The sequence below is a fragment of the Sceloporus occidentalis genome, unplaced genomic scaffold, assembly GCF_023333645.1.
Source record: "Sceloporus occidentalis isolate IW3139 unplaced genomic scaffold, rSceOcc1.0.p SCAF_140, whole genome shotgun sequence".
Taxonomy (NCBI): Eukaryota; Metazoa; Chordata; class Lepidosauria; order Squamata; family Phrynosomatidae; genus Sceloporus; species Sceloporus occidentalis.
In genome coordinates this window covers 1,417,367-1,438,012 of record NW_028317120.1, presented here as the reverse complement: position 1 = coordinate 1,438,012, position 20,646 = coordinate 1,417,367, and the positions used below count along the sequence as shown (strand labels likewise).

The 20,646-nt window shown below is 43.8% G+C and overlaps 1 pseudogene; it reads left to right on the top strand.

Moving 5' to 3' along the window:
- The first annotated feature begins 354 nt into the window (after nt 1–354).
- On the top strand, nt 355–534 carry LOC149281015 (U2 spliceosomal RNA; annotated as a pseudogene).
- The last annotated feature ends 20,112 nt before the right edge of the window (nt 535–20,646 follow it).

Genomic DNA, 20,646 nt, shown 5'->3' with positions numbered 1-20,646 from the left:
TAAGCACGTGTGCCTATTAATTTTGATTGGATTTTCACGGTCACCAAACCTTTAAGCGAGGCCACGTTCACGTTTTGGTTTTTCGATTTGGCACTTTTGTTTTCGGACACTACCTTTTGGTGGTGAAGCCAAGGGGGCTACTTCCCGATGGGAGTGCCCCACGGCAATGGGGTCTCACCCTTCGGGGAGAGTCCTAAGATCCGACCCTCCCATGGGGGGGGGGAGGAATTTGTCTGGGTTCCCCTTGTGGGGACCCAGTTTCGTATATGGCTTCTGCTGCCTCTTCGGAGCACAGAATGCAGCACCTAAAGGAGCACCACCTCGGGCTTCAAAAAAAAAAAAAAAAAAAATTTGGTCGCTTCTCGGCCTTTTGGCTAAGATCAAGTGTAGTACCCTAAGGGAAGGGAGGAAAAACTTGATCCTCTGGTCTTGGGGCCGAGGTAGCATGGAGCCCGAGGTGTCCACTTGAGCCCCAGAGACATTCTGGAGTCACATTCACAACCTTGCACTACAGTTGTGAAATGTGTGAGCACGAGGAGCACTGAAGGCCAAATGCTACAGATGAAGCACTCTTCACTCCAAGACCCATACGGGCATGTGTGTGAATAATTTTTTATTTTTCGGCCTCACGGAAAATGGCTGGACACTTATTTATTATCACTATTTGCACTTTCCGTTGGTGCACTTGTGCCTATTAATTAGGATGGATCACAGTTTTTTTCGATCACGGCCTGCAAAATGTTTTTTCTTTGGACACGATTTTCAGTTTTGACGTTTTGGACCACTGTATCGCAGTGAGGACTGGTTTCCAGTCGCCTGTTGGGAGAGGTGGGAGAAGTCTTTTGGCTACCCACCTTTTTCCCTATAGAGGTTCTCCTTTTCGGAGGGAACCACGAAGATCCGGCCCTCCTGCAGGCCTTTTGGCCGGGGTGGGGAGGAAAAGCTCTGGCATATTCCATGGGGGATTGCCGAGCGACAGTTTATCGACGGACCTGAGCTTCGCTGCGTCTTTCACAAGATTCACGGAGCACACCCAAGAGAAGCACGACACCTCGGGCTTCGAAAAAAAAAAAAAAAAAAATTTTGGTCAAGGTTGAGGGTGATATTCCAGTGGCAGAATAACCTGATCCTTTGTATTTGGGTTGAGGTGTCTTATTCCCAATCTTGCACTGTTGTTGTGGAGTGTGTGCGTGTGAAAAGCATTAATGGCTGCTACCACTCCTTGACCCTTATGGGCTTTCGTGTACGAAAAAAAAATCTTTGGAACCGGCTGCAGGGATACGGCAGGACGCTTATTTATTACTCACGATTTGCGCTATTTTTAGTACAGGTGTAACAGTTAATTATTTCTGATTTCACGGTTTTACCTGAACACGGCGAGAGCGCTGGCGCTAATTTCTTTGGACGCGGATCGTGGTTGATGTTTTGGGCTCCGCACCGCGGTGATGCTGATTCCAGTTCTCTGTTGGGAGAGGTAGTGGATGCCTTTTGACTCCCTACCTTTTCGTTACAGTGGTCCTTCTCTTCAGACCAAGAAGATCCGGCCCTCCTGCAGGCCTTCTGGCCGAGGTGGGAAGGAAGTCTTGGATTATCCCTCCGGGGAGCGCCAGGCGAAGAACGTACGAAGGATCCGACCTCGCACACAGAGCTCCTCACGAGAACCACGACACCTTGGGCTTCCAAAATAAATAAATTGGGGTAATCCTCTGACCCGGGGGTCCGCTGCGGTCTTGCGGCACTTGGCACTTTTCTTCACAGGGAAGCCCTGACCTCGGGGCTTTAATAAAAATAAAAATTGGGGTAGGACTCAGTGCCGCCCTTGTCAGGGGGGTAAGGCTCTGTATTGCTCTGCTTCGAGGTTCCCAAAGAGCCGTGTGCCCTGCTGTCTCTGCCAGCCAGCTTAAACAGTGCCCTTCCGCACGCGCATGGTGATGTGCGGGTTCTGCATAAAGGGTTAAATGCCGGTCTAACTCAACATTCAATAAATGACATGCATGCACGATGACATACACGGAGCCGACATGTATGTGCAGAGTAACACATTGTCACGAGCCGCACCAAACAAGTCCCGTCACATCCATATGTTACCCATCCCAGGGGTTAATTATCCTTATTATTACTTATTGGGGCGTTTAACCCTCTAAAGAATAGGAAGAAAACAACAAGGCCAAAGGCCAAGGTTTGGGCTTCTACAACTCCGGCGGGAGTGACGGCCGGCGACTTTTCTCTTCCGGCACGAGGGCCAACAAGGTTTGCTTTAACCCATTGAGTGCCATGAAGTCCAATTATCTGGAAAATTCACTTGAAACAGACCCAAAATCTGTGCTGTCATTTTCCATATTTTACAGATATGTCTCAAAAATTGGGATTTCTTAGGAAAGCAGGGTCCCGATGAAGTCATCGCCGTGCAGATGGAAGACGTTAGCCTGGTAACGGGGTCTTGACTGAGCCGGAAATACCCCGCGCCGGTCTGTAGAGGGCAGGTTTTACTTAAATGTCTGCCGAATTTAGGAATCGAGACGCACGGAAGCCAAGACATCGGAAAGATCCGGAGTGCGCACTGCGCATGGAAACAAAACAGAATTATCGCCGAACCCCCGGGCATTCCCCCCCCCCAAGAACTCTGTTTTTTAACATTTGTTTTATAAAGTGACGAGAATCTTTTTCTTCATTTTTTTTAAAATTAATTTTCAAATAAATTTTTATATAAAAAATAAAAACACAAACAGATAAGTAAATGAGTGATTTTCTAGCAAGCATCTACGGATTTATATCCCGGTAACCGCGTACGGATTATATTCAGTACATTAAAGGTTTAGTGATTTAACCCCTTACAGGTACTCCAAATAAACAGGACTATTGTAAAAAAATAATAAATAAATAAGCAAGCAGGGTGATGTCATTGAATGCATAGGGCGAGATTAATTGCTTTATCTCTTATTTAATTCCCTCTAACTGGGGAGACGGTTATTTTTGGCGCGTCGCTGGCTGCCATCATTGTTGGAATGTCTGTAACGGTTCACCTTCCGTCCTCGGAATAACGCAAATTATTTTTTCTTGTACCGGCGTGCGGCGCTGTGTAAGGCGGTCCGGGGTGCGCGGTTGGTCTGTTTGGTGGTTGATTCGTATTTGTTATATATAATGGGTGGAGATCGGGGAGATTTCTATTAAAAAGAATTTGCACAAGGAAGCAGATCTTGAGTTCTCCAAAAAAAGTCCAGCCCCAAACTTGCCCCAAACGACCGCAGAATCTCCAGTAATTACCCAGAAATGCCCCTCTGGTGCCACGTAGAAAATATGTGAAATAAGAAGGTCCTTAATGATCAATGTGGCCTCGTGCCTCTCAGGGTATAAATCGTGCTGGGTCTATTCTCACTAGACTAGTTACCAAGAATCATCGTTATCCCGGCCCTCGTTCCATGGGACATGCGTGGTGGGTCAAAAGATTGGCTCTTCTCCACTTGGAAGCCACTTCTTCTGTTCTCCTCCTGTCCATGGATCCAGCCCCAAAGAAAGGGCATCTCCTGAGGTCTCCTCTCGTGGCGAATCCACAAATAAAGCTCATCCAAGACACCTCTTTCTCCAGCCACTTCTTGGAGTGGTGGGTCGAACGCGGTCGCATGGTGGCTTTTGGGTCATGAACACCCATTAATAAAGTCATAGCCTCTTTATGGTTCTTTACTGCGCTTGGGGGAATGGAATCACATGACACAAAACAGTAGAAGACAATCCTTGTGTCTTTAAATTGGGGGATTACAACTGATTAGCACATGGGGCAACACTTTATTTTCTGGGTGGGGCTCCACCCACTTTCCTACTTAACCCCACCCACTCATTTCCACTTTCTGATATATACCCCCCCATCAATTCTGATTTTGGGAAGAGCTCCATCAGCCAGCCTGGGATTGGGCCCCTTCAGCTGCTGGTGAACTACAACTCCCATGATGCTCTGTAAGCTTTTAATATGTGGCAGTGAAGCCTTACCCCTAGGTTTGTCTCCGAATGTATCTGGGCACAATCGAGGGGTTATATTCTGAGACGAAAGAAAGGGTAATCAATCAAAGAAAGATCTGTTTTGAGTTAAAATGCTTTATTTTTATAAATTACACCTTGTCACATTCTGTCGGTTTCCATACACTTCCCATAACTTATTTTCTGCACATTTAGCAGAGAAGTTTACATGTAGAATAAACACCCACAAGCACACTGAAGCCACATGTGCCAAGTATATTCAAATACAGCAGATTCGGCAGATGCTGGGAAGCGTAATATTGCAGTACATGGACTTTCACTAAAATAGCCAAAATTATTGAATAATTAATAGCCAATTATGCTGTATTGCCTAAAAATGTACAGATCGAGCAGAAACAACTGTCAATAATGTAATAACATTGGCCACAGTTAACCGACCATAACATGGTGGAGGCAGCAGACACCATCAACTGCCCAAATGCCAATGGCATCTATTCAACCACTGTGATGGAAGCAGCAAATGCCAGCTGCCCAATGGCAGCCATTCAACCATCATGATGGAGGAAGTACACCACCTACGGTCCTAATCCCAATGGAAGCTATTTGACCATCATGAAGGATGCAGCATGCGCCACCAACTGTCCTAATCCCAATGGCAGCCATTCAACCATCATGATGGAGGTAGTACACCACCAGTGGTCCTAATCCCAATGGTAACTATTCAAACTCTGGGAGGGAAGCACCAGACACCACCAACTGTCCTAGACCCAATGGCAGCTATCCGACCATTATGGTGGATGGAGCAGACACCACCAACTGTCCTGGTCCCGATGTCAGCTATGCAACTGGAGCAGCAGATGCCATCAACTGTCCTAATCCCATTTACCATAAATGTAACATACACGACAAAAAGAACATGCCAACGTTTGAAAGTACATACAATGCATGGATTTTCTTACTGAATGAAGGGACTTTGTGATGCTAGGGCCATGACTTGGAGAGTCAGGATGTAGCCTAACAAATAGGTAGGGTTTAAAAAATAATTTATGGTTTTGGGAGGATAAATATGGAAAAGAATAAAAAAAAAACAACAAAAAGAGGAAGAGTGAATGGGAGAGAGATGAGCTGGAAAGAGATTGATGACCGTTGAGAGAAACATCTGGAATTGTTCTTACAGGGAGTAGCTGCAAACATCTCCTGGGAAGCGAGTCAAAAAGCTGAGGAATCTGAGAAAAGGAAGAAACGCCGTCCACCTAATTAATATCCTCACTGTATAGGATGAGGGCTTTAAATACGAGCGGCCCCTCTGCCTTCTTCTCATCATCCCAAAGAGCTGTGGGGAGATCTATGAGCCTCCACTGGTGACCCAGGTCAACGTCAACCGCCAAAGCTCGATAAATGACACAAGGTGATAAAAACTTTGGGGGAAAAGCATGATTAATGCAAGAAATGGAGGTGCCAGTACCGTACGACACAGATGCAACCAGAAAGGTGTCTTCTATAAAACAGTTATTTCCAGCTTGAAAAAAAGGCCACAATTTTTGGAAAGCCGAGCTTGACCATGGGCACCACGATGAAAAATGACGTGTTTCTGGCAGAGATAACCAGAATTCCTTGCGTTTTTTTGGCTCAAAGTTGGAAAAACCCTAATACAAAACTCTAAATGTTTATGGCAGGGAATCTTTTATGTATAAATTTTTTTTAATGTGTCTTATCACCCGGGCAACCAATAGAATGTTCCAAATAGCGAGGACGTTCCTTTGGTTGCTTGGTGATAAGAACACTTTTCATACTTTGCACTAGAATCACTTTTCATACAGTGCGTTTACAATGCTTTGTAAGTATAAAAAACCGGCTAAAATACCAAAAAAATACAGTATATATATATATATATATATATATATATCAGTTTTCAGATAAGACGAACCTCTAATCTTTAGCACTATCCGAGTGATGAAATGACAGAAAGAAGCCCGGTGTTGCGAGGCTTTATCCACTATGAGTAATACACGGAATGAATTCATTCATGTCCTGCTTTGTGAAGATAATGCCCAGACATTCTCATGGTGAGAGGGTTAATGAGAATGAATGGGAAATGTTTGCCTTCTCCGCTAATTAGATCCATGCCTGGTCTGGTTAATGTTAGGGACAGCATTGAGTTAATTATGGGAAAAAATGTGACGAGCTGAGAAAGCTCCTGTATTCCACGGCTTCGCGATGCTCCTTAGTAATTTGTTACCTATACCAAGGAAGCTTCCGGTTCACTCACAGATGGGAATTTATAAAATGGGAATAAAGAAGGGGAGGAAAGGCCAACGGGTAGAAGACATTGATAGTTTGTGGGTAATCAGTCCATATCTTCAACAGAAAATAATGTAGTATTTTAGTTCAGATTAGTCCTTGAGACCTTTCGGAAAGGGCTACCAGTGACTTTGGCATCCTTCAGCAAGGTCCTTGAGACCTTTTCGAAAGAGGCTACCACTGAAATTGATGTCCTTTAGCAAGGTCCTTGAGACAATTTGGAAGGAGGCTACCAGTGGAATTGAGGTCCTTCACCAGGGTCCTTAAGACCTTCTGGAAAGAGGCTACCAGTGGAAGTGACGTCCTTCACCAGGGTCCTTAAGACCTTCTGGAAAGAGGCTACCAGTGAAAGTGACTTCCTTCACCAGGGTCCTTGAGACGTCTTGGAAAGAGAAATCATATTACTGACTTTCTATAAACTCTACTACCAAGTCGTTTAGCCCCTGCTGTCATGAGGTCAGGCAAACTAAGATATGAGCAAGCCCTTCAGTACGTGTGTTGGGTTTGCGTTGGTTTCTTCTGCCATGTTGGTGGACTTGAGGTCAGCAATAATTTGGGATCAGCCCTGGATGATACTCTCGCTCTGTGATCCGACATCAACATTACAACCCAAGATTATTGCAAGCTGGCCTTTCTCCTTCACCTTGTCTGCAATTAGAATCGAAAGCAGACGCAAGCCAAGCCGCATCCCAAAGCGGGCAGCACAATTTGATTTGTACGTCAGCCGGGGAAGGCTTTCTCTTTCTATCCACAGACCCATAAATCCTCATTTATTACTAATAGACACTTTTGTGCGGCTAAAGATTATTAAAACCGAAACAGGTTTATAAAATGGTCTCCCGCGTCTCGATTGTTATTGGAGATTCCAACACAACCGGGAAATAAAGAGACCAGAGGTAACGGAATAAACAAAGTAAGCTTAAAAAAAAACCTAAACGTTGCAGAAAAAAAACCCATTCTGTGTAAATAACGCCACGAGCCGAGACCGTGAGATCCTCCAAAACAGACATTTCTACTTCCTATATTGCAAAGAGTTCATTGAAAAAAACATGAAGCCCAAAGCAGGAAACCAAAATAAAAAAAATATGCTCAGAAATGTGTAAAATAAGGAATATTCAGAAAAATAAGTTACGGATAATATCGCTTATTGCGGAATACAAAACTTTTAACAATAACATATATATATATCAAGTAGGACAGTTCCATTGAATGCCCAACCACTGCCTTGATGTAATCAGACATCTTCTTCTTACTAGATGCCTCGTGACACAAGAAGAGCTTACTCATGGGTCCAAATGTTTTGTTGCCATTGCAGCAGATATAGCATTTTCAGCGCCCCTGTGCTGTTGTTTAGATTCTTATAACTATTAGGGAAAGAAAAATGGCAGGTTCCTCATGGGCGGTTCCAGGCACCACCCATGCGTAGAATTTTGGAGAATCCGCCCGTGTGGGTGGGTGTGGCTACAGTGGTAGAGTGATTTCGTTTTATGCCGAAATGTACATGAAAAGAAAAATAAACTTTGCAAGGCAGCCACTCGGGGGCTACAGGGGGCTATAATGTGTCCTCTCTTCTGGGGACCAGATGATATCTCCAGTATCTTCTCATTCTATCAGTGGTATTACGATATTCTCGATGCTTCAGTTGGGCACAGAAACACCGATTACTAAGCGTCTTCTGTGATGTCATGTCACGGACATCCTGTCGAGAGCCAAGGTTTTGTTCCCCAGCAATGATGGACATGCGTATGGGGTGTTTCCTTACTAATTACTTATCTTTAGTAAAAAAAAATTTGACAATGTTAGAGGATCATTTTCCAAGCTCCACGCACATAATCTCAACTTTTTAAGATTTCCACCAGTCCCACCGTTCATGATGTCACCGTTCATGATGTCACCGTTCATGATGTCACCGTATCTTCTGCTTTGTTTATACAGAACACTCTTTTTAAAGGAATGTTTTAATAACAAATCAGCATAATTCAACCAGGTCCGGACTGTGGAGAGGGTGACCCCGACACTTTAACGCCAGCGGCCGACAGCAGGATATGCCCAACGGCCTTCACGAGCATGGGGCGCTGTCAGTCCAGGGTTCTAAGATAATTATTAGATCTAAGTGAATTTTTGGGGCTATGTATGTGCAGCTTGGCTATACTGGGTTATGTAAAGCATATATTTTGTACTTTTTGGAGAAGACGACACACCAACGGCAGCCTGAACCAATCAACGACAATTAACAATAGAGGAGATAGCTAAACGGGGAGGAATAATCCCGCAGATCCTGAGAACAGGAAGTCGCATGGTACCACACATAAACCGAGTTTCTAATACAAACATTTTGATCTGCAAACATCATCACATGCGTGTATAGAACCGTGACACACACCTGTTAACCCGCCGACGGCGCTCGGCGTATGCACTTTCCTCACAATCTTCAATCCAAATATCAAAATATGTTCCTGGCGGAAGGGGGACCCGCGCTTACATTTTTGGGATTTAGTTTATTGGCATTACCGGGGGAGGGGGGCTAACGGCGGATTACCGGGGGAGGGGGGCTAATGACTGATTACGGGGGGGGGGTTCGTGTAACGGGTAATCGTGTAACGTTATGACAATCAGCACGCTTGGCCCAGATTCCCTCGTTAAGTTTAGGAGCTGCGCAGGCTGAATGTGGCGCGGTTACAATGGGGGGGTTTATGGCCCCCCGGTCACATCCGCCTTTGGGCCGCTCCTTATCGCCGTTCCCCTTTCCCCACTCAAGGTTAGCAGCTCCTCGGATTGCAGGGAAATAAATGTTTCATGCTTCTCGAGGACTAATCTGCTCGCCCCACCCCACGGCTGGAATGTGAAGAATAAACATCGGGCCAGATGGCCTCGGGGATCATATTAGCAAAAAAACTTAACCCGTTCCCGCCTGGAACAACCCACCAAGGGTGTGCGATAACCTCCGCCGTATTATTATATATGCTATATGCTGTATGTCGGGCCGGACATTGCTACAGAACCCATTCGTTCCAACTTCCGGAGGACGTCGCCCAAAGCAAAAGATAAAGAATCATTTATTGTTACTAATAGCGGCATCATATTCCACAGCGCTGTACGACGGGCAAGCAGGGGGGTAACAGGTAGCGCTTATAAGTTACCCGCGTGCAAGTTTTCCCCACCCAGTCTTATGTTGCGGTGTATCTAGGCCAGCTGGGCCAGCATCGGCCCTCATTGGGCCAGACAATGTGCTTCGGGACTGACCCAGCTGTAGCCTGGAGGTCCATGCCGTCTCCTTCTCACGTGAATTGGCACGGGCTCCATCATATGATGTCATACCCCAGCACTCCGCATATTTGCTTACTTATAAGGTTGTGCCGGCGCTGCGCAGCCTCCAGAGACGTCACTAAAAGGCGCTCCTCACCTTTATGACATCATATCCAGGTGTGAGGAGCCGCTGGGGGGGGGTGCTGGCAGGGGTAATAGAGAAGCGTGAGGTTCATCAGGAGATGGAGTCAAGGGAGCGTATTACCCCGACATATTACCCCGGCATCCAGGGAAAGCAAGTAGAGGTAGCAGGTATCATGCTGCTGACAGTATACTCTGTGCTGTGGGTCATTCGCTGTATTACATTAACCCTTCAGAGACTAATGCCGCATGTCTCATTTCCAGCGGCTGTTAGTCCTGAATCCTCTCGCCTTTCGGGGTTCGCTGCGCCGCCTGGGATCTGTTAGTTACGTTATGGGGGCAGACAGCGAGCTAAAAACACATGAAATCAGGAAAAAAAACTCCAGAAAAACAGTCAGATGATAGTTCAGAGCGGACGCTTACAATGTATTTCGGTGATTAAGACTGAGCCATTCTAGGCAGTATGATAAGGAGTCGGGGTGTTTAGTAGATCGGGGATCAGATAACAGAGCGAGAATCATAAAAATGGCTGATATGCAGTTGCCTGAAAACATTTATATTATGGGGCAAAAACTACAACTGGGGCAAAAAAAGAAAAGAGCGCCAGATTTTTAAAAAGTAGTAATAAAAAAATGGCGGAAGATCTCTTTTAAACGGTTTCTGGGTTCAGAACAAAGAGGCATTAGAGCGGAGGATTGCGAATGAATGATAATGTGTTTCTAGCTCTGGGGACCGAAGAGTTAACAGAATCTGGAAGAAGAAGAAATAAAACCCGGTAAATACCCGACATATGGTGGGTAAAGATGACACCTTTATTAGCAAAGTGATGCTTTCAGATTTACGCTCTCAGAAACATCCCCCGGCGGCGCATGTCCTGGCGGCTTCTCTGAATAAATTGCATTTAGGGCTCCATGGCGTAGATCTCTCCCGCCATTAGTGCTTCAAACATTTACTTCCTTACTGCAAACAAGCGCCTGATTTACAGTAAATAACACGGCAGATACAGACTTAGCAGATAAAAGGCCCCTGAAAAAGGCCCTGTAACGCTCGGAGCGCAACGTCGATAAAGAGAGAGACGCTTATTAGATTTCATCTTCTCCGAACAGCGACGACTTACAGAAGCGACACGTCCTTATAACAAGTGTCTATATAGATCAATATATATACACATCATAATATAACAGTATATATATATATATATATATATATATACATCATAATATAACAGTATATATATATACATCATAATATAACAGTATATATATATATATATATATACATCATAATATAACAGTATATATATATATATATACATCATAATATAACAGTATATATATACATCATAATATAACAGTATATATATATATATACATCATATTATAACAGTATATATATATATATACATCATAATATAACAGTATATATATATATACATCATAATATAACAGTATATATATACATTATAATATAACAGTATATATATATATATACATTATAATATAACAGTATATATATATATCATAATATAACAGTATATATTTATATATACATCATATTATAACAGTATATATATATATACATCATAATATAACAGTATATATATATACATTATAATATAAGAGTATATATATATACATCATAATATAAGAGTATATATATATATACATCATAATATAAGAGTATATATATATACATCATAATATAACGGTATATATATATATATATACATCATAATATAACGGTATATATATACCTCATAATATATATATATATATAAGGGGGTAGTAGAAGTATTATTATTAAACAATCATCTACAGACACCAGAAGGCTTGTTTTTCCCTCAGAAATCCACAAGGGATTCTGGGTATGCAACATGCAAATAAGGTCAACAATGATCACCTTTGCCTCTATATCCGCTTTATTCACGGATCCCTGGAAAGCAATCGCCCCGCTGTACAGGACAGACTTTACACAAAACCCGGGTAAGAGGTGCAGCAGCCGGATCACCGCTCATGGACGGCCGTTTCCTCCTTCATGGGGCTCGTCAGCATGAGGTTGGGGTAGCACGAGAAATAACAATCACAAGTGTTTTGGTGGGTAAAGGTGATGGAAAACCCCTCCGCTTACAATTACTACCCCCTTAATTTTAGTGGAAGGGTTTTCCACCCCAAAGCTTCCCACGGGGGATAAAATGAATGATTTTCCCTTTTATGAATGAGGGGTGAAATATAGAGGGGTTAAATCTAAACCTTGATCGGCAGCACATTTTAGTCCACTTAAAACTCTTCGAAATAACCTAGAAATAAACCGAATCGTGGATTTATAACCTAAAATAATTATCAAGTTTAATCATAATATTAAATATTACTTCTCTAACCCGATGGTCGTTGCCACAGCAGAAGCTCATTACTCCCAACAATGCCAGCAGTATTATTACCTGCTGATTTGTATCACATTCCGCAGCGCCGTACATTTACGCCACAATAAACCTGATGCACTTTTGCTCGTAGGTGGAAGTGAGACCCCAAAATCAGACAAAAATGCCCCAAATGCCCAATTACCCCACGTAGATTAAATGAGTTTACTGAACCTACCCCCTCTCCATATATTTATTCGTAATATCCACGCATTTTATACAGATTGGACAATTAAACGGAATCTGTCAGCCATTCAGTGCTTTTAACCCTTTCCCGGATTGAAATTCTCTGAACCGTAGCCAATTCCTTAGCGTTAAGCCGTGGGCGAGGTGTTTCCTCCTCCTCCCCGCTCTCTGTTTTATTCTTAATATTCACACTTTTATCATAAAAATGATTTACAGAGCTTCGCGCACGTTTTTACACACGGCGGACCCGGACCCGGCTCGGTATTGGCTCGCATGACTTTTAAACATTTAAAACATAATACCAGCTAAAAAATGAACTGTTCGACCTCGAACTACTGCGGGGAGCGGGAATACAGATGGTTTCCATATTCCAATAAATCAGATTTGTGCGGAATAATCATTCTCCCGGAGTGGGCAGAATTTATTAAAGGAAATCGGCTTGTTTCGTACTTTTTTTTTTTTTCGTTTTTTTTTCCGGAATTTTTTATTGTGATTTTTTTTTCTTTCTTTTCCAAGGGAAGGGTCAGCTTGCGCTGCATGCTGGGACATTTTTTTTCAGGCCCCCGCACTGGGTACATCTGGATCTCGTTTCTGTTCGCCTAGGAATGGGCTGATGTGACCTTACACAATACAACATACATGCGCCCAGCCCCGAGACGTGTTCCGTGATTTGGGTGTGAGCTGATGATGTCAGACACACTTAAATGTTAAATACACAAACGCTCGGGTTCAATTTCGTAGATTTCTGCATTTTGCCATCGTTTTACCCTTTCGTAAAAAAAAAATAAAAAAGTCCAATAATGAAATCACTTTAATTCGGGTCTCTGAGGAACTCAAGCGTTTTCCCTTCTCGGCGCAGGTCAGCGGAGTCCTTACCAAATATAATGTCAAAAAAAGGAGATTTTTATTTTTCCTTGAGAAAATATTGGCTTTTTTTTAATATCGATTTCATTGGGTTCGTTTTTTTTTTACGTCACGGTAACGAGATGAGGGATTAGAACTCGGAATGTTTTAAAGCAGAGTATAAGTAATAAACTTCGATAATATAATTCTAAGTAAACTTTTTTGTAACGTTAGATGTTTGGAGACCCCGAAATTGAGTGAGAGGTTAGGTTGGAGAAGATGAGATTAACTCCTCTGGTGACAGAGCTGTATGCCATTCAAAGGGTTAACCCAGTGAGTGAAGGGCATTGGAGTTTCCAGACACTTCTTCTGGGAATGTGAAGATCTGGATGTCTCGTATTCCATAAACCTATTAGAACTGGGAACCCATCGGCACAGTCTGATATTTCTCAGCCCTCCTTCATCTAAGCCGTTGCTCGCCTTTAAATCCTCGGAAATAAGAACCTCCGAGCCCCCCTCTTCCTTTGTCACCGACATCCACCGAAGCTATATTCTGCGGTGGGATTTTTACATCCCAAGTGCGTTCTTTTACATTTATCAACATTAAACTGCAGCTGCCGCGCTCTCCCCCATTCTCATTACCGTCGTAATAAATCGCATTGCGTCTGTCTACAGAGATTGTGTTAGTCGGGCAGACTAGACCGGGTCCAATGAAGCTGATCTGCCATCAGATACATATTTGGGAGATCCATAATTGTAAGCAATTTTTTTGAAGCAAGGATATCCAATAAGAAGGAAGAACCGACGGTTGTCCAATTTGTTCAGGTTTATCTCACGAGATCTCCTGTCCAGATGACGATTTTCTAAATATTTGGAATTCAACATCTTCATCGGTCCCGAAATCAGCACCAGATACAAAAGGAGGATGGAATTCAACAAATTAACAACATCTTCAAATTCCATGTCCAGAAAGTTCCGTCAGCCAAATCCTTTGGATCAGGAATCGAGAGGCTTCATAACATCGCTACTGTGTTTAGGTTATAAATGAACTCACAACCTGAGGTTGGCCAGAGATGTTCCAGAGAATGCCCCAGGTTACATAGACGTCTTCTGTCCAGCCAGCGGCACACCTCCATCATCTTGGGTTGGGTTCATTCCCTCCTCCTTGACCTTCTTCCTCACACGATCAGCCATGATAAAAAGCCTCACGGTAATTTGGAAAACCTATAATTCTGTAAAATCTTGGAACCAAGGACTTTAGCAACTTTATAACAAAGCAAACTGGAAACCTCTCTCATCCGCAAGCAATGAACAACGTAGGTGCTTTCACTCAGGCGTGTCCACCATGGCTCTCCTTTCCACCGAAGACAACTTATCGTCCCGGGCCCTAGTCTACTTCTCCTGAGCTACCAGGTAACAGATTGTGACTCGGTCAGGGCCCCCCTCTGGAAATATTCACACCTGAAACAGTGCTATGGAATCCCCTCTATATGTAAAATGGAATGGACCAGGTGCTGCAGATATAAAAAGAGGTAAAATCATGGGGTTTGGTGAATCCCCATGAGATATGGACAAAACGACCACGCACACGCACACTCAAGGCGCTTTCACATCATTGACATCGTAATCTCCATTCAGGCCGGGGGGTAAATCTAAAAGGAGCCCATTAACATAATGACAGGGGCAACAAAGCTCAATGTGCTGTGTCTGACCGGTGAAATCAATGCAGATTTTCCAAAATGGACTACACGAGGAGCACAAAAAGGATACAGTCAGGGGGTAAAGGCTGTCTAAAGCCCTTGTTATGTTGGACACCCTGGTGGCTGTATGTGGAATTACAAATAACAATTCTGAAAGCAACAGAGCAGCCCCGGTTTGCCCCACTCTCAAGAACACTATTTAATGCCTCTTTATATTGTTATAGCCTCGCTGACTGATGAGAAAATACAGAGACGGTAAACCCAAAATTGTATTTTCTTTCGAAATAAGAAAAAAAATATACATTGCGTTGCCAAGTTTATATTTCATGGTTTATATAACATTTTGGGATAACGCTTTTTATTTAATTTACGTTCCTTGTGCTGGACCAATAGAATAGTCTTTTTTTTTTCCCAAGTAAATTTATTCCTTATTCATATATTCATTTTCTCGAAGTTCTCTAATCCAGCCATTAAAAAAAATAAACGTTTTTTCACTGAAATAAAATACATTTGGAATTTCTTACCTTTAGACAATAATATAAATTCAAAAAAATTAGCTTTTAATTCCACTTTTTATTTTATTTTCCAGAAGAACTAGCAGACGTTTAGCACTGAAATCATACCGAGAAAAAGCTTAGTTTGCCGTATTTCATACAAAAGCTAAAACAGAATTCCTTAAAAGGCTTCCAGATATTAATTACATCGACTTTACAAGAAGATCTTCACAATTTACAAAACATTCAATTTAAAAATATTTGTTCCTCGTGAAGAATTTATTTTTACGATGCCCTCAAATGTTTGAAAATGTCTCAGGAAGCAGCCTGTACTTTATAAGTTGCCAGCTGCTTTCTCTCGGCGAGCGCCACTGCTTCATTGACCCTATTTTCACCGTGATTAATAGATACGATGTAGATGAGATCCGCCCTACTCGTGGGTAACCGAAATATTATATAAAACACCACATCTCTTCTTTGCTTTCTGGTCTCAGCTGATTGGCTGAAACACATGGTGACATCATCAACCGGATTCACCAGGCCATCAGCGGTTGGCTGGACAGCGACATAAAATGAGGCTGATCTCAGTAGATAGATTTTCTGAAAAAACGAGGATTAAAAAATAAAGTTTTTCGTGGAGCTTCACTTCCTAAATTCACCTTTGTTTTAAGCTTCAGCAGATACTAGAAACATGGCCGGCTCCTTCACCGGGTCAGTGCATGGGTTATAATATTCAGCCATGTCGCGTGTCTCCTTTGAGAAACTCCTGCTCGGAGCTCGGCCATAGAGAGTTCAAGACGGACTTCCTGAGGAACCTCACTGATTGAACCAGAATGCTGAGAGGATGTTCTTCTGGGATGGTCTTCTCCAGAGAATGTCTCCTCAAGGTGTCTCATCAGGAGTGCTGAAGAAGTCAGATATGAGTGAGACGTGGCGAGACGCGGTGAACTCTTCTTACCCAGCGCTGGACGCCCACCATCTAGCCAAGTTGGCCAAGACATTGTGGGTGTCACATGACTATGGAAAAATGTGTGACATCATGCCTTGGATCCCCAGCCCATCCTTCTCACACTCAAGTACCACAGCCTTGCATTTTCCCTGTGTGCCAGAAACGTCTAGGCCTGGCCATTGGGGTACAGAGGGCTGCGAACCCAAGAGGAGCCTGTGTGAAAATGTACTTTATTTACTCATTTTAAATTATTAACCCTTTTCATCTTCTGGTTTTTTTTCACTGCACATCATTGTGACATTCAGGGCTATCTTTTAGTGGAGAGGAAAGTGGTACAGAGGGATCTGGGTAGCTAAGAGGGACTGGCCAAACTCAACAGGGACACTTGGCAGGTATAGGTATCCCTTCAGGACATCAAATCACTCCTGTTCTTCTTCATGTCCCACACGCCCCCGCTCATTATATTACATCATAACGCCAACAATGCCTGTTGTGATGTCATAGTGTCCCTAAACCACCCGTACATACGGCATAACACAGATCCCGGGGCCCGACACCTTATTTTTCCAGCCTCAAGAATAAAACAATGTAAAAAAAAGTGTAACGTGAATTATTTTCAGAGTTTGGAGCTTTTCAGGGCCCGTGTGAAGAGAGCAGACGACCTCCGACCCTCCCCAATTACTGCGTCACCCGCACCTTTCTACATTGGCTGGGCCCGTCAGTCACTTCCCCTGTCCCGCCGGTTCCGCTCCCTCTCGTGTTCCGAAAGGTTAGGTGTTTACAGGACCCGGACCTCCTGCCAACTATGATGTAGGAAGTTCGCGTTTCTAACGTCCTCTCCGAGGGGATTTTATTACATCTGAAAGGATCGCAGCCAACCCAGCTGTGAAAACAGGGCTTGGAGAGGGACCCGCGTCAACCCCGCGTCCATCGCCCCCTTTTCCACTTTCTGCAAATAATCCAGAAGGCCTTTGTCTATCCGGAACGTTCTATCGGCCTACGCGAGGAGACATTTGGTCAACGTTAGCTACACAATGGAGTGTAGGAGTCGGCGCTAAACGAGTCATACGAGGTGCGGCTGTTAGAAAAAGTAATTCTCCCAACGAGTTCCTAAAGCAGAGCCAGCGTGTGGTTAACCCCTTAATGCTTAAAGTGTGATCCCGGCTATTAAAGGGACGGTTCCACCGGGTCCTTCCGATGTTCTGAGCTCAGTGCAGAAAGGACCCGAGAGGAACACCCGGCTAATCGGAGGATTTCCGCAAATTCCCCCTGAAAGCCTCCAGAAATGGTTTTGTGGACCGTGATGTGACTTTTATCCAATAGCAGTGCAGGGAAAAAAGAGGAAAAATTATGTAATTTTCCTGCTTCATGGAATTTGGTCGGATCTCTCCTCCTCCATATTCTCCAAAGATGGCTGCTCTCCCTCCTGTTTATTTGCCCCATGTCAGTTGGTCAACTTATTGGAGCAGCCCCTCCCGGAGCCCATTTCTTGCCGTATCATATCCGGCAGTGAAAATGCTGCAACGCACAATAATACTGAGTGCTAAGGGTTAATAAACCTTTAATATATGTTATACCACTCTGGTTTAACCCCATGCAAACTGAATGTTAATCCAAATGCATCTTTTAACTGCCTCCATGCTGCACTGCCACCTTAGAGGGAACACTTCTGTATGACTGTATATACAATAATATAAACCTCCCCCCAGCGCTGTATACAGTAATATAACCCCCAGCGCTGTATACAGTAATATAACCCCCAGCGCTGTATACAGTAATATAACCCCCCCTAACGCTGTATACAGTAATGTTGGTCGGTGACAAAAACCTGGTTTTATCTCGTTTTTTCCCAATAAACCCCCTTTATCTGCAGACCTGGAGCCGCCGTTGCTGTCAGTCATGTGATATTTTGGGTGAGTTTCCCGGCTCAAACACCACACTGAGCTGATGCTTTATGGCGATGCTAATGAAGTCCGTTCCTCCATAGACTTTCATTAGTCAGAGAGTCCAGCTGGGTGATTATTATTTCCGCAGGCGGTGTGATAAGCAGTCGGGACGTTCACATTATTTTCCTTACTTTGGGTTTCATCGAGTAAAGTAAAAGTGAAGCCACCTTGAAAGGTGCAAATTTTAAAGCAGTTACCATGGAAACCAAGTCAATGAAACCAACCCCCCGTGTTACTCGGCAACTAAAAAATTAATCTTTCATCCATTAGAAAGGAAATTCAATTTTTCGCTTTTTTTATCATTATTTGGTAATATTATACATGCGCGATATCAGCGTCTTGATGAACTCATCTGCATGTTCGTCACGGTGATCGCTCAGAATAATTGCGGGATAATTGTGATAATTACTACGACAATTTCCAAAAATCAGTCCTGATCAGATGTCACGGGATCCCCACTGCGGAGCTGGTGACATCATCGCTATGCTCTTATTGGACAAGGCTTCACAAGGAGGCAGAAATTTCAGGCCGGGGGTAAAGTCAGGGAGCAGTCTATAAAAAAATGCATCTATAGTACTGATTTACTGAGAGGGTGGTACATAAGTGGAACAGCCTCCCAGGAGAAGTGGTAGAGGGTAATACAGCGAGGGGATTAAACATGCGCGGGATAGACATACGGCTCCTGAATCTAAGACAAGACCAACGACTGATTAAGGTTTGAGTTTCTGTGCAATAATTTTTGTTGATTTCCTAAATTTATGCTCGCGGTAATCCAGAAATTCATAGAATTCATTGAACTTTTTTATTTAATTATTTTGTTAAATAACATAATTAAATTATTAATAATAAAAATGTATTTAATGTATTTTACATTTATTTTTTTTTTAAATGTAATACTTGAAAGCATTTTCATCTGCAGATTTTAAAATATTTTTTAAGCAAATCCACAAAAAAGCCTTTTTTCACAATGTACAAAGTCTGCACAGAGCCCGACCTCAACCCCATCGAACATAAAGAGTTCCTGGACGAGCGGAAGCCGTTATATCTGTAGGGGGGGGGAGTGTCTGACTTCATAGTAATATCTATGTATTTAGAATGTGATGTCATCAAAGCTCCTGTTGATGTAATGATCAGGCGTCCCAATACTTTTGACCACATAGTGTACCTTTGTAAAAGCACCTCCATCCCTTCTCTGCCCCCGAAGCAGCGTTAATAATAATAATGATAATAATAATAATAATAATAATGATGAGGAAATAAACAGCCGGCAGGATATTTTCACACAGATTAAGCCACCGGTTGCCGCGGGTTACGGTGCAGCTGTTGCCGTCTTCGCTTTGAACTCGCCGCCGTATTTATTTAATGCTTTTCCCCAGAAGCCCCCTTTGAACGTCTTTATCGCCGGCCCGAGGCCCCCGAGGCTGCTGTTATCCACAGGCCGAGATACGCCGGAGCTGTGCGCACTGTCAGGGCTCACACTATAAAGCGCAGAGTCCCTCGGGGAGCCCCGGTGACAGCCGCCCACAGCGGCGCTCTCCGCCGCCACCGCGTGAAAGGGCCGGCTGGACTTCCTCCAGGAAGGAGGACAGGAAGCGGAGTGAGGTCACCGGGAGCCGCTGGCCGTCTGTTCCGGTAGATAACGGCGCCGGTGCTGAGTGACAGAGATAAAGAGCGGTGTCTTCGGCGGAGCGAGACGTGCGGGGGGGGGGATACTCTGACCCTCCCGACACAGAGAGTCCCGATATAAGATGAAGATGTCATCTCACCAATGTCAGCGTGTGGCCCTCTCGGAGTCAGCAAGGGCCCTTTAATGCAAATCACCCACAACTCGCTGTTTAGTGAATAAACCCTGGATAATTATTCAAATACCCCGATTGTAGCTAAAATATTGGTCTGCGTCTCCCCACCAGCCCCCCGATCATCTGACCAGATTTGATTTTTCACCAGCTTTGGTACTCTGTGGGTGAAATGTGCGGTGACATCACAACGCAGGGTGGTTTGTGACATCACACAAGCTCCAGTGACGGCAGAAAAGGTCCGATTGACCTGTCCAGCTGGAGGGACAAAGAGGAATAACGGAAGCTCTGCTGGTTGGCGGCTCTGGTGACCTCCGGTTAGTTTACGGCCGCTTTTCACTTCCTTACACCCCCCCCCCCTTGGGAAATACGTTTTTACCAATCGTTTTTGGATTCCTGGCAGGTTTATAAGCATTTTATTTAATTTTTTTCCTCCCCGTGTGACATCACTTCCTGCCCCCGTGACGTTGACCTCCGGGTGGTAATTAGGGGGTCCCGTGGGAATGAAGCTCTGATGAGGAATGTGTTTTGGGAATGAACTAAATGCTCAAGGAAAATCCATCTGCTGCTCTGGGGAGGAATTAGATCCTTACTGCAAAAAATAAATAAATAAACGGAGTCTTGAAACCTTTCGTTGCAGAAGAAAGTTGGCGGAT